Source organism: Arvicanthis niloticus, chromosome 14 (genome assembly GCF_011762505.2).
Source record: "Arvicanthis niloticus isolate mArvNil1 chromosome 14, mArvNil1.pat.X, whole genome shotgun sequence".
In the NCBI taxonomy this organism is placed as follows: Eukaryota; Metazoa; Chordata; class Mammalia; order Rodentia; family Muridae; genus Arvicanthis; species Arvicanthis niloticus.
The window spans coordinates 48,889,751-48,907,674 of record NC_047671.1 but is presented as its reverse complement, the minus strand read 5'-3'; the positions used below and the strand labels follow the sequence as shown (position 1 = coordinate 48,907,674).

Sequence of the window (17,924 nt, the reverse complement as noted above, 5' to 3'; positions counted from 1 at the left end):
GGCTTATGTAACCCAGTCATAGTCCATCATCAAGGGAAGTCAAGCAGAGGCCACAGAAGAATGCTGCTTACTGGCTTGTTCCCCATGTTCGTTCGTTCTCTCTCTCTCTCTCTCTCTCTCTCTCTCTCTCTCTCTCTCTCTCTCTCTCTCTTTCTTTTCCCCAGACTTAATTCATTTATTTTTCTTCTGTGGTAGCCACAGCTGGAGCCTGGGTCCTCTGAACAGAGACTCTGGTGTGGGTTTTCACAAGATTATCAGTGAATTCCTGATAAGGAGACTTGGTGAACACAGTCTCTTTCCAGAGGGCAGGGGTCAGGTAGCTGTAGGTCTTGGAGATGGCATCAAAGGTGGCCTTGGTAAAGTTGCCCAGGGTGGCAGGGTAGCCTCTGGCTGAAGTGGAGCAGTCGTCTATGCCGGCCATCATTGGTAGCTTCTTGAGCACAGCAGCAGAGATGGTGCCAGTGCCTCTGAGGTGCACCAGCACAGAGCCACAGTGGCTTGTCATCTTGCATGGAACAGTGTGGGGCTTGCCAATCTTGTTCTCCAAGTAGCCTGTCTGCACAGGGACAATGGAAAGCTTGGCCAAGATGATGGCCCCTCAGATGGCAGTGACAACTTCCTTGGAGCACTTAACACCAAGACCAACGTGACCACTGTTGTCCCCAATAGCGACAGAAGCCTCGAACCTGGTCCACTGGCCAGCCCGAGTCTACTTCTGCACTGGCATGATTTTCAGAACTTCATCCTTTAGGGATGCACCCAGGAAAAAGTCAATGATCTCAGACTCCATAATGGGCAGGGAGAACAGGTAGATCTCTTCCAAGGACTTGATCTTCATGTTCTTAACCAGGCGGCCCAGCTTGGTGACTGGGATCCACTCCCTGTCTTCTTCAGCTTTACCTCCATGAGCCCCATGGCCTCGACCACAGCCATGGCCCCTAAGACCACTTTGGAATCCTCCATGGAAGCCACCGCAGCCCCCTAATCTTGCCCCCCTTTTAGTTGTTGCTGTTTGAGACAGGGTCTCTTTATACAACTCTGGCTGTCCTGGAACCCATTATGTAAACTGGGCAGTCTTGAACTCACAGAGATCCACCTACCTCTACCTCCTAGAGCTGGGGCTTTCAGTCTTTCTTTCTTTCTTTCTTTCTTTCTTTCTTTCTTTCTTTCTTTCTTTCCTTCCTTCCTTCCTTCCTTCCTTCCTTCCTTCCTTCCTTCCTTCCTTCTTTCCTCCTCCTTCTGATTTATTTATTTTATTTGTATGAGTACACTATAACTATCTTCACATACACCAGAAGAGGGCATTGGATCCTATTACAGATGGTTGTGGGCCACTATGTGGTTGCTGGAAATTGAACTCAGGACCTCTGGAAGAGTAGTCAGTGCTCTTAACCACTGAGCAATCTCTCCAGCCTGGGCTGGGCCTTCTTATGCCAAGCATTAATCAAGAAAGTACCCCACAGACTTGCCTGTGGGCCAATCCGATGAAGACATTTTCTTAACTGATGTTCCATCTTCCCAGATGACTCTACCTTTGTCAGGTTGACAAAATAAAAACCCAAAACAACAACAACAACAACAACAAATAAAACAACCAGTTCAGGAAGCTTTTTGTTAGGGTTTTACACATACCCAAGAAGAGGGTGATGCCATCTAGATCTCAATATGATTTGTTTGTTTAGATGCCAGTCTTGACAATGTATGACCTGAACTCCCTTTTGGTTTTTTGAGATGGAGTTTCATTGTGTAGCCCTGGCTGTCTAGAAAAAAAAAAAATTGTATACCAGGCTTACCTCAAAATCACAGGGATTCGCCTGCCTTTCTGCCTCCCAAATGCTGGATTTAAGAGTGTGTGCCACCACTGTCCAGCCAAATGGGCTGTTCTAAGGTTTTACAAAGAATACCTTAGTGTTTCATGGTAGTTATCATCCTCAACTCTTCAGTTTCTTTGATGCTGTTTTCTTGACACATTTTAAAAATATTATTATTATTATGATCTTGTTTTTTTAGCCTCTACTATTTGGTTGACATCACCCAAGTCTGCTGCATGACTGAATATTCTTTCTCATATTTTACTTAGGCAAATCCTTCAGGAGTTAACTCTTGTTAAGTCTTAATTCTCTTCTGTGTTGTTTTTTCTTAAAATGAATAACTTCCCCCATTCTTCCTGAGCATCTCAGTGTGAGTATATTCACAGATACCAGATTTCAGTTTGTCTGTGTTCAATGAGATAGAGGACCCATGCACACAGTGGATTTATTACCCATGGTAAGAGTAGAGGGTCCATAGAAGTCTAGATCCAATTCCTTATGAACTAGTCCATTAAGGCACAGAAAAACTGCCTGGGGCGATGGAGTCTCACCTGCATGTGTTTGTTTTACATAGTGTCAAGAGTCTCAGAAAGCAGCCTGGCATGGGCTTTATATCTCAGGGCTTTAAGAGTCCCTGGGAGAAAGCATTAGAGGACATCTTGTTTTTAGGTTGGAACAGGGCCCGGGCTGTACCAGCCAGCATCTTATCACAGGCTGGTACCTTCCCAGCACTTCCTATAGCTATTGTGGGAGTACAAATGAGACAGATGTGGCCAGTCCAAGTTTACCCAGAGCATGGTTCTGCACACAGTACAATGATTAGTTTATATCAGACTCACCAGACCCAAAACATTGTGCTTGATATTTTCCAATTGTAAAATGTTCCCACCTATGGGAAATAGTTTTTCTCACTACTCAGATGAAAGTCTTGTCATGGTCACTTCTGAGCCTTAGACTTGAAGTGTTGTTATAGTTGGGGTCCTTCCCTTCTTTCCATAAGGAATCAGTTACTGGATGACATTGTGTGCATGCAGTTTAATAAACCCTATTTGTCCATAACAGTATATAATACTTTTATTTTAACAATTTATTAGATGGTATTATTGTATACATGAACCCTCTCTCTCACCCTTTCTTTCTCCCCTCCTTCCCTCCCTGTCTCCCTCCCTGTCTCCCTCCCTTCTTCCCTCCCTACCTCCTTAACAGGGTTTCTAGCCAGGTTGCCCTTGAATTTGCTAAGTATCAGATGATGGTCTTGAATAGCTGATCCTCCCATGTCCACTTCCTGAGTGCTGGGATTAGAGGCATGTACTACCATGACCCCTTCATGAAATGGTTAAGGATCAAGCCCAGGGCACCCTGCATGCTAGCCAAGCACTTTAGTAGTTCAGTGAGCTACACCCAGGCCCTGGCACACCTTTGAAACATGCTCTGGCTTTACGCTCTGCAGATTTAGCTGTGTAGATTCAGCAGACCAAAGATTAAGGCACTGTTCTCTAAACACGTAAATGAACAACAGTACCAGTAGCAACACAGAAGAACTGAGTTTTTTTTTTTTTTCATGCTTCTATGAGCACTTAATATTATAGTATTTAAAATATTTTAAAAATATAATTGATAAATACATCTCATTTTTAAAATGCTTACATTTGCTAGGTTTTTAATAAAATTAAGCTTCTATTCACTTGTACACAGAGCGTTTTGGTGTTTTCAGTAAGTTGCTAGTTGATGATATGTGTCTATGTTCGGTTGTATATTTTCTGCTGATCTTCAGTTCTAAAGGAGCCCTGGACAGCAACATAACAGTCTCCATGCTCCTCACTTGGTTGCATGTCTTCTTTATGTCAAGTCATATCATAAAGAGATTTAAAAATTTCATGTTGCCAAATTAATATACTTTTTTAATACATTTCCCTTTTTGTTTTGTTTTTGAGACAGGGTTTCATTATTACCTCCAAGTGACTTGGAACTCACTAGGTAGACCAGATAGATGGCCTCTGCCTACTGAGTGCAGGGATTAAAAGTGTACACCATCACACCTGCATTTTTTGCTTTGTTTCCTGATACTAGTTCTAGGGATTGATGCTAGAACCTCTTGTACACCAAGAAGCACTCTACTGCCGAGTTGCACCCCTCCACACCCCTTTCTTAAATATTATTTTTTTTTAAATTAAATTCTGAGCCAAGGCCTCATTAAGCTGTCCAAGCTGGCCTTAAATTCAAGCAAGCTTTGAACTTTTGACCCCATCTCAGCCTCCTGAGTGGCTGGAATTAGAGGCCCCATACCACCAGGCCTGACTTCCATTGTATTTCTTATTGTTTGTTTAGACGATTCTTTATTAGAACGACATTAATATTTCCCTTTCTTTTCTTCTAGAGAAAATGGGTGGTTGAATTTTCACAGGTAAAATTTTCAGTCATAGAGAATGAAAAAGATTTTTTTTGGTAGGGTATGGTAGAATTTAGTTTTTAATCTTCCCATGTGGGGAAAGAAAGACTTAGCTCCTGCCCAGATCTTGTTTCTATTTTGTGCCACATTTCCCCGGCTGCTGTTTGCCAGCACTTTTCCAGGGAGGTCTTGGTCGCCTTGCATCAGGCCTTCTCCTAGATTCCTCTGTATTTCCACTCCTCTGCAACTTTGGCCCAGGCAGCCTTTTAGGTTTCAGATGCTGGAAGGAAGTGAGACTTTCTCATACTTGCTTTGTATATGTGTAGAAAGGCCAGTGTGGAGGAGCTGCCATTTCTAAATGGTTAAGATGCTAGAGAAGAGCCTAGGGGGGTGGCTCAGTTAGTAAAGACCTCCCTGGACAAACATGAAGACTTGAATTCCATTCTCAGCATCCATGTAAAAAGCCAGGTGCACTCTGGCCATGGTGGTACATACCTTTAATCCAAGCACTCAAGAGGCTATCAGTTCAAGGCTAGCCTGAGTTCCAGAACAGCCAGTACTAAATAGTGAGACTCCCCCTCCTCCCTCCATCTCTCTTTCTCAAAAAGAAGAATAAAATGAAGAAGAAGAAGGAGAAGGAGGAGGAGGAGGAGGAGAAGGAGGAGGAGGAGGAGGAGGAGAAGAAGAAGAAGAAGAAGAAGAAGAAGAAGAAGAAGAAGAAGAAGAAGAAGAAGAAGAAGAAGAAGAAGAAGAAGAGGAAGAAGAAGAGGAGGAGGAGAAGGAGGAGGCAGAGGAGGAGGAGGAAGAGGAAGAAGAGGAGGAAGAGCCTGGGGAGATGGCTCAGTTAGTAAAGACCTTCTTGAACAAACATGAGGACTTGAGTTTCATTCTCAGCATCCATGTAAAAAGCCAGGTGCACTCTGGCCATGGTGGTGCATACTTTTAATCCCAACACTCAAGAGGCTATAAATTCAAGGCCAGCTTGAGTTCCAGAACAGCCAGTACTAAATAGTGAGAACCCCCTCTGTCCCTCTTTCTGAAGAAGAAGGAGAAGGAGGAGGAGGAGGAGGAGGAGGAGGAGGAGGAGGAGGAGGAGGAGGAGGAGGAGAAGGAGAAGGAAGGAGAAGGAAGGAGAAGGAAGGAGAAGGAGAAGGAGAAGAAGAAGGAGAAAGAAGAAGAAGAAGAAGAAGAAGAAGAAGAAGAAGAAGAAGAAGAAGAAGAAGAAGAAGAAGAAGAAGAAGAAGAAGAAGAAGCCACCACCAGACACAGTAATGTCATAATAATACAGCAGTGCTAGCGCCAGCTCTGGAGAAATGAAGCCAGGAGGACCACTGGGGCTTACTACCAGCCAGTGGTGCTTAGTCAGTGAGGTCCAGGTTTAGTGAGACCCCCATCTCAAAAGTAAGATTGAGAGCAATTGAGGAAAGCACCCAACATCAACCCCCCACATACATACACACACTTACACATGCACTCACACACATGTGCACACATACACATGCCCTCACATGCCCGCACACATACATGTGCGTGCTCGCATACACACACACACACACACACACACACACACACACACACACACACATACACACACACATGTCCTCACATGCACACACGTACAGAGGAACCAGAAAACCAGAAAAGGAACATTACTTTATGAAAGAGAACACAAATTCTGCTTCCCTGGGGTAGGATGGCAACATACATGAATGTATGAAGGCTGCCCTGGTTTGTTTCTTTTTAACTTGTAAGCACAGTGCTGTCTTCTGTTCATTTTGGTGAGTCTTACTGGGATAACACTATGATGTGTCTGCCTGTTGGGACAGCATCCTGAACCACACAACACACTAGGAAGTATCTGTCTATGTCTGCTGTTGCTTTATCACTGGGAAAATTCTAGACCTGAAAGTGAGAACAATGCGAGTCTGGCCCTTAAACAAATGCCTCTGTGTGTCACGTGTCACAGCTCTCAAAGCTTTGAGTTCAGATGGGAAATGTGATCTGTTTTGATGGTTCTAGGGTTTGAACCCAAGGCCTGGCATGCTAAGCCGCTCTAACTTACATGCCAGGCCTAGTTCATGGATTTGGGAGGGTTGCCTGATCTTTTACCAGATTTCAGAAGAAATTTAAATGTCTAAGAGTTTCCTTTGTTTAGAGTACTGTTAGCTCACCTGAACAAGCCAGAGGGGCAGAGTGTGATTATTGTGCCCAGATAAGGCCTGGGAAAGCAGCAGACAACCCCAGCAGGCACACCTCTCTCTGACTTATCTCTCTTGGGAAACACTATGCTGTGTGTTTGCCTGGTGCTGACAGTGCCGAGTCCACCTCCCTGGCCACAGATAAAGTCGAGCTGTCCGTTATTAACCTCTTGGACTTTGCTCGGACACCTGCTTATGCAATTTAACTATCCCTGGTAGCCGGAAGCTGCCGGAGGTGTGGACTATCTTCACATCCGTAACATAGATACTGAGACCAGTTTGGGTCACTGGTGCTTATGGTTTTCCAGTGCTGAGATAGATCTTAAAGTGGTTGCGGTTATATTAGCTACAGTGTGATATCCAGAGTGGTCCCTGAGTACACAAATGGAAAGCCAGATGCATTAATGATATTAATGAAGCCAGGAAGATGGAAGTGTCTTTGGCTATGTTCTGTGTTTATTATCTTTAGAATCCATTCAGTGTTATTAGAAACAGAGGCATATGAGTGACACCTTTGAGTGATAGGAAAGTCCTTTGTAATTTATCATGGAAAGGATCGACTACCTTCCCACCCAGAGGAAATGACCTCCCTAGGTAGGGCTTCTGCTATCTATGTAAAAGATATCTGTGTAAAAGAGTTAACATTTTACACAGGTGTTAAATGAAGACTCAGGAGGTACCTGTTTAGAATCAGATAACAATGGGATTTGGCTCTCACTGGTCATTGCATCATTAACAAGACAGGATAGCAAGTCGTATCCTTTTCTCGTCTTTAGGAACATAAACAGTAAGGAAAAGAATAGGCCACACAGCTTGGTGACAGTCTCCAGTTCATGTCCAGCTGTGCCCTGGTAGCTCTGACAGTAAACCAGAGGTGCTTCCTCTCTCTTGGTCCCCGCCCCCAGCCACTGTCTCAATCTTCCCCCATTCACAGTAAAACTTTGTCCTTTCTGCTGTCTGAACCTCCTCTTTAGCACCCCCACCCTCCCACTGCAATGCAGGACTCTGCCCGTCATTCGTAGGTGTGCCTCCCAGTGCACTCCAATAGTTGGTCCTCTCTTACTGTCCTTAACAGCAGCACCTGACTGTGCTCCTCCTGATTGGGCTTCTCTTCCTGGGTCACTGGATCTTCTTTGGCTTTTTCTTTTGTTGAGCTCTTCTCCGCTCAAAGAGTTTGGCCAATCTAAGACTGTTCCCAATGCCTTCTGTCTCCATCTTCACTTTCTTCAGTGGGGCTCTTTCCTTTTCTCTCCCATCCTTTAACATTAACAACAACAACGATGATAACAGTGATTATTATCTGCTATGCTGGCAAGCAAATGTAGGGCCTTGGGCAATGTTAGTGTCTACCATTGACTAATCTCATCAACTAAGCTTTTAAAACATCACCCTGTTCTACACTGTATATCAAGACTCCAGATTTGTGACTTTATCTCCAAAGCCCTTACCTCCAGAGTTCTGGAGATGGATCTGGCCACATTCTTGATTGTTTTTTTTTAATATCTAACTGGAGGTTCAAACTTGGAGATTAGCCCACTCCAATTGCTTGAATCTTTTGGAGTTCATTGAAAGACAAAGTTTGTGACTTCACCCCCACCCCAGGAATGTCTTAAAGTCACACATAACATCCAGTGCCTTAGTAAGTTTCTGTTTATTTGACCTTCACACTCAAGTCTAATCCCTGTTTACCTCTCTCCATCTCTCCTCCTTTAGTACGAGCCATGTGGCCAACTCTTTCTTGGCACATATTTCAGCTTCATGATTGATTTCCATGCTTCAGCCATTGACCGCTGATAACATTTATTAGTCCCACAGCCAAAATAATCTCTGGAAGTAAGTGCTTGTCAATCTCTCCACAAGAAAAAAAAAAGGGGGTGAATCATTTCCAACAATATTAAACTAATTCTATTCACATCAACTCACACAGATAACAACTCCAGGTCAGTGGAGATAGATCAGCAAGAGTTGACAGACATGATTGGAAGGGAGTCTATATTTATAAAGCTGGATATATCAAAGTGGAAGTGTTCAGAACACTTCATAACTCTATACAAAATTATTGCAGCTCTTTGAGTTGTACTTGTATGGGATGGTCTCTATGCAGGTCAGAGTCTGGAGTACAGAGCTCAACAAAACCATCAGCTGTCACCTCCTCAGGGGACATAGAAGTAGGGATTCAAAGTCATTCAAATCAAGATCTTAACATAGTAAGATAATAGCATATACAGCAAGGAGAAATATTAGAGTCTGAGACTCTGTAATACACTTCATTCTCATTCTCTAGGGCACAAGTGAAGAATCACAGAGTAAGAACTAGAAAAAAAAACATCTGAAGGAATTATGGCTTATATTCATTAGATCTGTTCATTGAATCATTTGTGAAATCCAGTGACCTCCAACCAGAAAAAGTATGGAGAAAACTGTACCCAGATAGCACAGCCATTAGCAGAAAGGAAAAAGATAAAACAGCTAGAGAGAAATCAGAATGGCCATGGACTTCCTTGTCTCCAGACACTTGACAATGGAAAACCATAACTTCAAGTACAGACATTTAAAAATAGCCACCTTCAGCCCGGAATCATGTGCCTCCCAGAGTATACACAAGAGGCTGGCAGTGTTGCTCAGGGGTAAATGGCTGGTAGGATATTGCCATCCAAGGCCCTGAGCTTGGCATACAGCATTGGAAAAAAACAGACAGAAAAACAAATAAGCAAAATAAATAAATATGTAAATATATAAATACATAAATAAACAACTAAATAAATAAAATAAGAAAAGAGGGAGAAGGTGTTGTTGGAAAGGGACATTTTTAGGTCAGTGAAGGGAAGAGCCTTAGTGGCCAGCCTTCAACGCTACGAGACATGTTACAATGCTACAAGGTTCCTAAGAATGAGATTAAGGAGGTCTAATTCCTCAGACTGGGCTGAAGAGTTTTGAACGTGGATATTTGAACAAACAGGCTAGTTTCCCCTTCTTCTTCCTTTTAATGAGGGCACTGAATGTTGTAATTTAGCATTGTTTACTGTTTACAAAAAAGCAGTTACATGCTGAATGAAAATAGAGAGGATGGGCTTTTGCAGATGTAAGGTTGTTACATTTATGTGAAACGCTATACTTTTTGTACAATAAATATTCATTTTATTTTATATGTACTCGGATATTTTGTTTGCATGTTTGTCTGTTTACCACATGTATGCAGTACCCATGGAGGCCATAGAGGGCATTGTATTCTCTTGGAACTGGAGTTATCTTAATCCTCAAAGGGAAAAAAAGGCTGGGGGGGGGGGAGGGGCATTAAATGATAAAGTGGTAAATGCCTTCATTCAGTCTTCTCTTGGATTTCAGAGGTATCCCTCTGCATGTATCTGACACACAGGAGCAGTCATGGTAGCTTCTCCTTGTTTTCCCTCCCTGGAAAACAGTAAGTAAGTCTTCTTATTTCCCAGTCTTCTGTGGAGTAGGGGATCTGTCTGAGTCAGGGGAAAAGGGTGATTCTAATGGCTCAACCATGGAATTTGGGGCCTGGCAATCCAGGGTTGCTCCAAGACCAATCTATTAAGCCATGTTCTTAAAGACCGAACCTAAGGAAACATTAGGAAAACTGGAGTTACTGCCTATCTTAGGTAGGGTTTCATTGCTGTGAAAAGACACCATGACCAAGGCAACTCTAAATTGGGACAACATTTAATTGGGGATGGCTTACAGGTTCAAAGGTTCAGTCCTTTATCATCAAGGCAGAAGCATGGCAGCATCCAGGTAGACATGGTGTAGGAGGAGCTGAGAGTTCAACATATTCATCCAAAGAAAGCCAGAAACAAACTACTGTCTTCTAGGCAGCTAGGAGGAGTCCCACACCTACAGTGACAAATTTCCTCCACAAGGCCACACCTACTCTAACAAGGCCACACTTCTAACAGTGCCAAACATACATATTCCAACCACTACATTGCCCAGCCTGCTACTGTGCAGTATACTCAATACACACACACACACACACACACACACACACACACACACACACACACACACAGAGAGAGAGAGAGAGAGAGAGAGAGAGAGAGAGAGGGAGGAAGGAGAAGGATGGAGACACACAGAGACAGAAAAACAGAGAGAGAGATATACACCTAAAAGATGAAGTTAATCTAATGGAAAGTAATTGATTTAATTTAGCTAATACTTTATACACACAGACACACACACAGAGATACACACACAGCTGGAAAACTCAGTGCATTTATCTTTTACATTGACCCAGGTGGGTTAAACTAACCCCAGTGGGAGGTCTCTGTAGGGAGTAGTCTCAGATTGCTGTCATCTCAGAGGAGGAAGCTTCCATTAATACTTTTTCTCCACACACTGGTTTTAGCTAAAGATCAATGGCCATTAACACCCTCAGGCCAGGGAAAGGCTTTGCCAGTCGGCAGAGCCTGAGCTGTGGCATGGCCATGCTCACATTGATCCACATTCATTCAGGACTTCATCCGGTCTCCACACTATGGTGACTGTGAGAGGCACTGCTTTCTCGGTTATAGGCTAACTCCTTCTATATATGTGTGCATAAATATTTTAAGGCGCTTCTGCAGCAGTAGTTTCCATATGACATTTTCAAAGGTCTTTCATGTTCCTTTTGTTTTTTGTTTTTTTGAGGAGCATATGTACGGCCATCCACAGCCTGAAACCATAAGCCAAATGAAACGCTTTCTTCTGTAAGTTGCCTTGGCCGTGGTGTTTTTATCACACGGCGATAGAAAAGTAAAGAAGACAGCCTCACCCGCATGCTGCTGCATTCGCAGACCTCAGAATGAAAAGGTGATGCAGTCGAGGTCATGAAAGGTTTCACTAAGATTCTAGAGAAAAGCCTGTGGGTTCAGATGATAGCTAACAGCGGCAAACTCTGGTGGGGGCCCTGAAAAGTCTATGTGGAAAGCTTTCAGGGCAAATCCTAAAATGCATTAGAGACCCTAGGAAGTTTTCACACAAATCATCTGCTGAAGCAAGCTATAGGCACCAAGCAGAGCAGGCTTAAGAACAATGCGTAGCAGCAGGGTTACCCAAGCTCATGGCATGACACCATCTGCCCCTGTGCTACACACAGAGCCACAGGATTCAATATCTTCATTGTTGGATTTTGGTCCTGAGATATATCTATATCTATATCTCATCTATATCTATATCTATGTCTATGTCTATGTCTATGTCTATATCTATATCTATATCTCATCTATATCTATATCTCATCTATATCTATATCTATATCTCATCTATATCTATATCTCATCTATATCTATATCTCATCTATATCTATATCTATATCTCATCTATATCTATATCTATATCTATATCTATATCTATATATCTCCTCCTGCTCTTCTATTTTACAATAGAAATGTTCTTACGTGGAGATCTGGGGGAGATTCAAAGACTACGCTGCTGTCACTGTATTACAAAACTCACCCTCTGAGTCATTTGGAACTAAATCATTATTTGTAAAACCAACCTCATATAAATGAGATACATCCATCATGTGATGGCCATGGTTGCTACTGCTTCGTGTTTTGCCCTTAAATCTTTTGGGGGCAGAAGGGTTTATGCCTCATTGTTGTCTTGTCTATTTCTATCCCCGTTTTCCCGTTAGTTCCCCCCTGTCATCTTATTCTGAGTGATGCAACTGCTCCTGAAGGTCTGTCTACACCCCGAGGCAAGTCAGATCACACAGGATACTTCTGCTCTTGCCCCTCCCCCTTCCACATGTCAGCCATGATAGCTCACTTGCTTACCAGACTGAGCCAACCTCTAAGAATAATAGTTGAGACTCCATTCACATGTACTCAGATGTTTAGAGCAACTTGACCCCATCCAAAAGCATACTGATGTTTTCTTATGTCTTTTTCAAAAGTATAGATTCACATCACAGATTTCAAACTTTGACCCATCTGCAATGTGTTTTGGTGTATTGTAAGACTCTAGGGATGGGAGCGTAGTTCAGTAGTGGAGAGCTAGGCCCTGGGCTCCAGCTCAAGGACTAAAGAATATAAGAACCTAAATTTCCCCCTAGATGATTTGTCTGCTACAGCTAAATTGTTAAATAAGCTATTCTTGTTCTCTATAATGAGCTCTTCAGCACACGTGTATTGTGCACACATATATGCCTGCATGTGCACACTCATAAAGATTCTCTAGGATTTTACGTCTCTTCTCTTCTTCTCTGACCGTTAACTGTAACATCATGGTGAGTTAGTTCATTTTAACTGCTAAATATATTTTAGTTGCTGACCTTAGTGTCTTTTTTCCCCCTCCTCTTCCCATCCTCTCCCCCAGAATCTCTGGTCCTTCCTGTTGATTAAATCCTTCCATCTCTGTGGGCTTCTTTCCCTCCACCTATAAACACGTTTGTGCTCCACATATTAAATAAACCAACAGGAGTCTCTCGGGGCTGTTGATTTCCTCCATCTGCCATCTTTTGCAGAGGTGGCCTCTGTGAAGGGGCAGAGTTCACTGAGTTCTCACCATGACCACTGGTGACATCCTAGTTGCAAACCTCAGGGGACATCATGAGCATCCTTTCTGTCGGCTGTGCTGCATTAGACTCTGTTGACCAGTTTGCCTTTCTGGAAACTTGCTCCGTGTGACCTTCTGCTCCATTGTTTCCGAGGTCTGTCTCAGCCTCCTGTCCCTTCGTGAGCCCTTAGCAGTCAGTGCTCCCTGGGGTTCTGGGCTCAGCTCTTTGAATACTCGGTCTTTCTGATTTCATTTCTCCCTGTGGCTTTAACCAGAAAGATCATTCTATACTCCCAGATCAGCTTCTCCCATAGCTGCAGTATGCACTCAGTGATAACCGCAGAATGTCCTGTTCAAGAATGTCAAGTTCAGACTTCCCACCTTTTCCTATCTGTCTGTCTGCTCATATGTATCTCAGTTAATGGCCCTACCACACCTCTGGTCTCCTGAGCATGAAACCTGACCTTCCTGTCTCACCCCATGCTTCTCTTCCACTTTCAAAAGCAGAGCAGATCCTTTGAAGTGAGACAGGCTCCACTTCCCCTCACCCTGGTTCTTGAGATCTCCTTTATCTTTCAGATAAAGTTTGTGCTTTCCATTCTATGAAGCAGCCATGATGGTGGTGCCTAACTTAAAGTCTTTGGGGAGGGATCCATATAATGGGCATCCAAACCAGTCCCGACTCACCACTAAGCCTTTAAGCCTCAGTTTTTCTCTCCCTTCTCTGATGGGCTTTTCATTTTGGTGTCCCTCACCTCTTGTCTGGATAATTCTAGAAGCCTCTGACTGTCTCCTTTCCTTGGGTCTCATCAGTCTGAGTGTCACACTTGTGTTGGTTTTTTGTTTCTCCTTCATGCCTTCTCCTTGAATGTGTGACCCTGAAGGCGCTAAACCCTCAGTGGATAAAGTACATTGTTCTTAGTGTGCTTTCCAGGCTCATGGACACCCAGACCTCACCTACCTCTTCAGAGGGTATATAAATGCTAGGGCCCCAGGAGCTGGGAGCTGTTGGTGGCTTGTTGGTTGGTTGCTATTGGTTGTGGTTTAAGTACTTGTGCAGGCAAAGAGGAAATAAGAAATTAGATATCCTTATGGTGAAGATCAAACTTACCCCAAGGAGCTCTACACTCTTAATCAGCAGGAAGTAGTCAAACAATAATGTTGTCCCCTTTCCCTCTGATCTTTTTTTTCTCTCCCCTATCTAGTATTAAGGGATTGAAAGGGTAGAGAACAGTAGAAGAAATAAGAACCCACAAAGTAGCCAAAGCCAGGCTCCATGCTCCCTATTGTCACCCGGTTCTTTCATTTGCTGTGCCCTGGCGTGTTCTAATATTTGCCCTCTTCCTTGTGCTTCTTTGCATGTGAAGTTTTGTGTGCTCTCGTTCCCTTTCTTTCTCTCTCTCTATCCCTGACCTAGACTGGGAATTCCCAGTGAGCGCCTACTGATCACTCCATGTCCCCCTTGCAGTCTACTCCGTGTTATGTGGGGAACTGCATTCAGAGCTTTCTCATTTCTTCTCTCGCTTACTTTCCCCCATTCTCTCCCCTTACTCTCAAATGACAAAGAGCCTCCTAGAAGGAACCATAGACATCCAGAGATCAAAAATCAGATCCTTGTGTGTGTGCTGTCACACCCCTGCCCTCATAATTTAAATCCTATGCTTACCATTTGCTTACTTGGTACCCCGGCCAATTATTTAATTTGTACCTCCGTCTCTTCATATATAAAATGGAAGCATTCATAGTAACTTACTTTAAAAGGCTATTTTGAGGTTACAAATAGTTCATGCGAAGGGCTTAGCTTATTCTTTGGTACACAGTAAGTACCCAATAACTGTTAGTAGTTGCTACTCCCGCTGTTATTATTTTTTATGACTATTGTTATTTTATTATTGAAAGTAAGAGCATCACATCCTTTCCAAACCTCGGCACAATCATGAGGTATCAAATATTATCTCTAGGGTATGTCCATATGCACATATTCCAGTTAAGCAAACTGAGTCATAGAAGGGAGGTGTATATACTCCATGTGTCAGCTAGTAAGTGATGAGTAAGGACTTGAATCCAGTGAGCTATAACACCCTTCTACCCCCAGCAAGGGGACTGAAAACCCAATTTGGAGCCAGGTCACCACTGTCATTGTCCTGTCAAAGTTTTGAATTTAGACTTATGTCAAAACCAAAGTTCATAAAAAAGTAAGACTGACCTGATTTGTAAGAGTTATTATAACTATCTCCCTTGATTTTGAAGACTCATAGATGTCTCAGATGTTAGGATGTCCCCCCACACCCCCCATAAAATCGAAGAGTTGAAACTTCTTGATGTGTCTGTACTTTACCCTAAAATGATGTCCTCAGGGTAAATTGTTGAGTGCATCAAATTCTCAGGGCCCACACTCGGCTCTGTCATGTTCTCTCAAATTCAGGATGAATGCGCAGTCCTGGCACAGGCTCTGGTCAGGAATTTAGATGCCTGAGGTTAGAATGTGAAGGAGGCTTAAGGACCCATTTAGGATGACAATAAATGCCCATAACTTAGGGACACACATCTTTAATGATGGCACAAGGGAAGCCCTCTTTCTCCCAGCCTGGTGCTCTCCTGTTCCATGCCAGTTTGATGAACTTGGCAAGAGACAGCATGGAGAGGTTGCTGCTGCTACTGTGAGAGACGCCAGCTGAAACCAGGAGGGAAGGAAGCGAGAGGAGACCAGCCTAAGCAGGCCTAATTTCATTATGAATTCCTGCCTATTCTGAGCAGATTGTCCCCAAATTTGTCATTAAAAGTGCAATTTCCTCTATGCAAACTATCTTTTCAAAGACCCCAGGAAAGACGATGAGAACAGGAAATGGGGTTTCCAATTATTCATGTCAGTAATGAACTTGATTCAGTATTCATTTCTGTATGGATTCTGCATTCTGTTCAGTCTTGGTCAGTAATAAAGTTAGCTATTCCTTTTAATTCTTTCATTTGTGCATTTGAGGAACAGACATTTCTTGATTGCCCACTATGTGCAGACACTGTGCTGGCACCAGGCATGTGGTAAAAAATCCTGGCTACTGCCCCGGGTGCTTCTGTTCCACCAGGGGAGAATCGCACAAAGCATCTAATTACCAACCGGAGTTGTATAATTGTCAGGTTACTGTGCTCTGTGGAGAATCACAGAATAAGATGGGAAGAGTTCATGGGAGGGGCTGTCTGTGTTCATGGCCTTAGGAAAGGTAAACCTGGCAAAGGGACATTGAGTTGGGTAGGAGCTAAAGACAGAAGAACAGGTGAAAAGATGGGGAGAAAAGCCTGAGTGTAGTTCAGTGGTTACAGATGAACATGGATGAGCCCTGGCACAGCACAGGGGTGAGGGGGAAAGAGGAGGGGAGGGAGAAAGAGAGGGAGAGGTAGGAAGAAAGGAGGGAAAGAGGAAGAAAAGAAGGAAGGAAAGGATAGAATTATAGGTATGCACAACCACATTTGGCTTGCATTTGACTGCCTAGAATCTTTTGACTTGGCTAGATCAGTTATGAGTTCAAGGCCAACCCAGTCTTCATAGTGAGTCTAGAACAGCAAGGTTTATACAGTGAGACTGAGTCTCAAAAAAAAAAAAAAAAAAAAAAAAAAAAAAAAATCTTTTGAGTCAGAGTGGTTAAAAAGATGGAGTAGATTAAGGACAACTCCCTTTCTTCTTTCTTTTCTTCTCTCTTCTTCTTCTTCTTCTTCCTCCTCCTCCTCCTCCTCCTCCTCCTCCTCCTCCTCTTCTTCCTCCTCCTCCTCCTCCTCTTCCTCCTCCTCCTCCTGTTCCTCCTCCTCTTCCTCTCTCTCTCCCTCTCCCTCCCCCCTCTCTCAGCAGGGTTTCTCTGTCACCCTGGCTATCTTGGAACTCTCTCTGTAGAAAAGGCTAGCCTCAAAATCAGAGATCTGCTTGCCTCTGCCTCCCAAGTGCTGACATTAAAGGTGTGTGCCACCACACTTGGCTATCTTCCCTCTTTATTTCTTCTTTTCCTTTACAAAATATCAGAGTCTATATATGGGAGAAATTACAGAATCAGAAAAGTCAGATTACTGTTGTTAGAGCTTTTATAATACAGATAGAGGCTGCATCATGATGCTTTGTTGATGGCAGGCCCACATAGATAGTGGGGTTCTATTTAATTAGATTGCCTAGAAACTTCACACGAGAGGCATCCCTGTAATTCAGAACTCAGGAGGCTGAGGCATGAGGATCATCAGTTCAAGGACAGACTGAGTTAAATAACAAGATTTTGGGGGAGGGGCAAAGAGAGAGGGGAAGAGAGAGAACAAGAGAGGGAGGGATGGAAGGAAGAAGGGAGAGAAGGAGGGCAGGAGGGATGGACAGAGAATGAATACCTAGACACATCATACTTGCCTTGATTTGTCAAAGTGTACTCCATAATGTTGGCACAATGAATGTATCCCCATTTAAAAAAAATCCTGTGATGGATAATGGATTCAGACAGTGTGTTGGAACCATTGTTGGAGGTTTAGAGAGCTGTCTCAGTGTAGAGTGCTTATCTAGCGTGAGTGAAACCATCCAAGTACTGGGTACCATCCGAGTACTGTGAAATGATGGTGGTGGTGGAGGTGGTGATAATGAGGATGTTGATTATGATAGTGGTGATGATGATGACAATGATGATGATGACGAAGATGCTTAGAACCACTGGGAAAATGGAATCCATACAGTATCACTGAGCTTATTATTATGCAAAAGGAAAGTGTGTATTGTTGAACCAAGCCCGTTTTGTCTCCCATGTAGCATGCCAATCACTGCAAAAGTGTGTTTATTCACAAGGAGGCCGCGTGGAAGGAAATGGGAAACCCAGTTCTCAACTCCACTTTGAACAACCAAAGAACAGGGCTTTGGGTTATGGGCGATCTATGGGGTAAGGAAAGGTGACAGGAGGTGAGAAAAGTGGAGTCATTAATTGACTGCACATATGCAATCAAACTTATGTTTCTTCCTGGGTCATATTCATAAATTAGTGGCACGAGTGTTCTGAGGGTAGATGTTTGTTC

General features: G+C 43.3%; 1 long non-coding RNA gene and 1 pseudogene across 1 annotated transcript in view; one reads left to right on the top strand and one right to left on the bottom strand.

Moving 5' to 3' along the window:
* The window catches only part of LOC143434334 (uncharacterized), a 314,842-nt gene that overhangs the window by 105,511 nt on the left and 191,407 nt on the right, over positions 1–17,924 (top strand). The gene's annotated exons all lie outside the window — the stretch shown is intronic.
* Positions 176–17,587, bottom strand: LOC117719905 (small ribosomal subunit protein uS5 pseudogene; annotated as a pseudogene).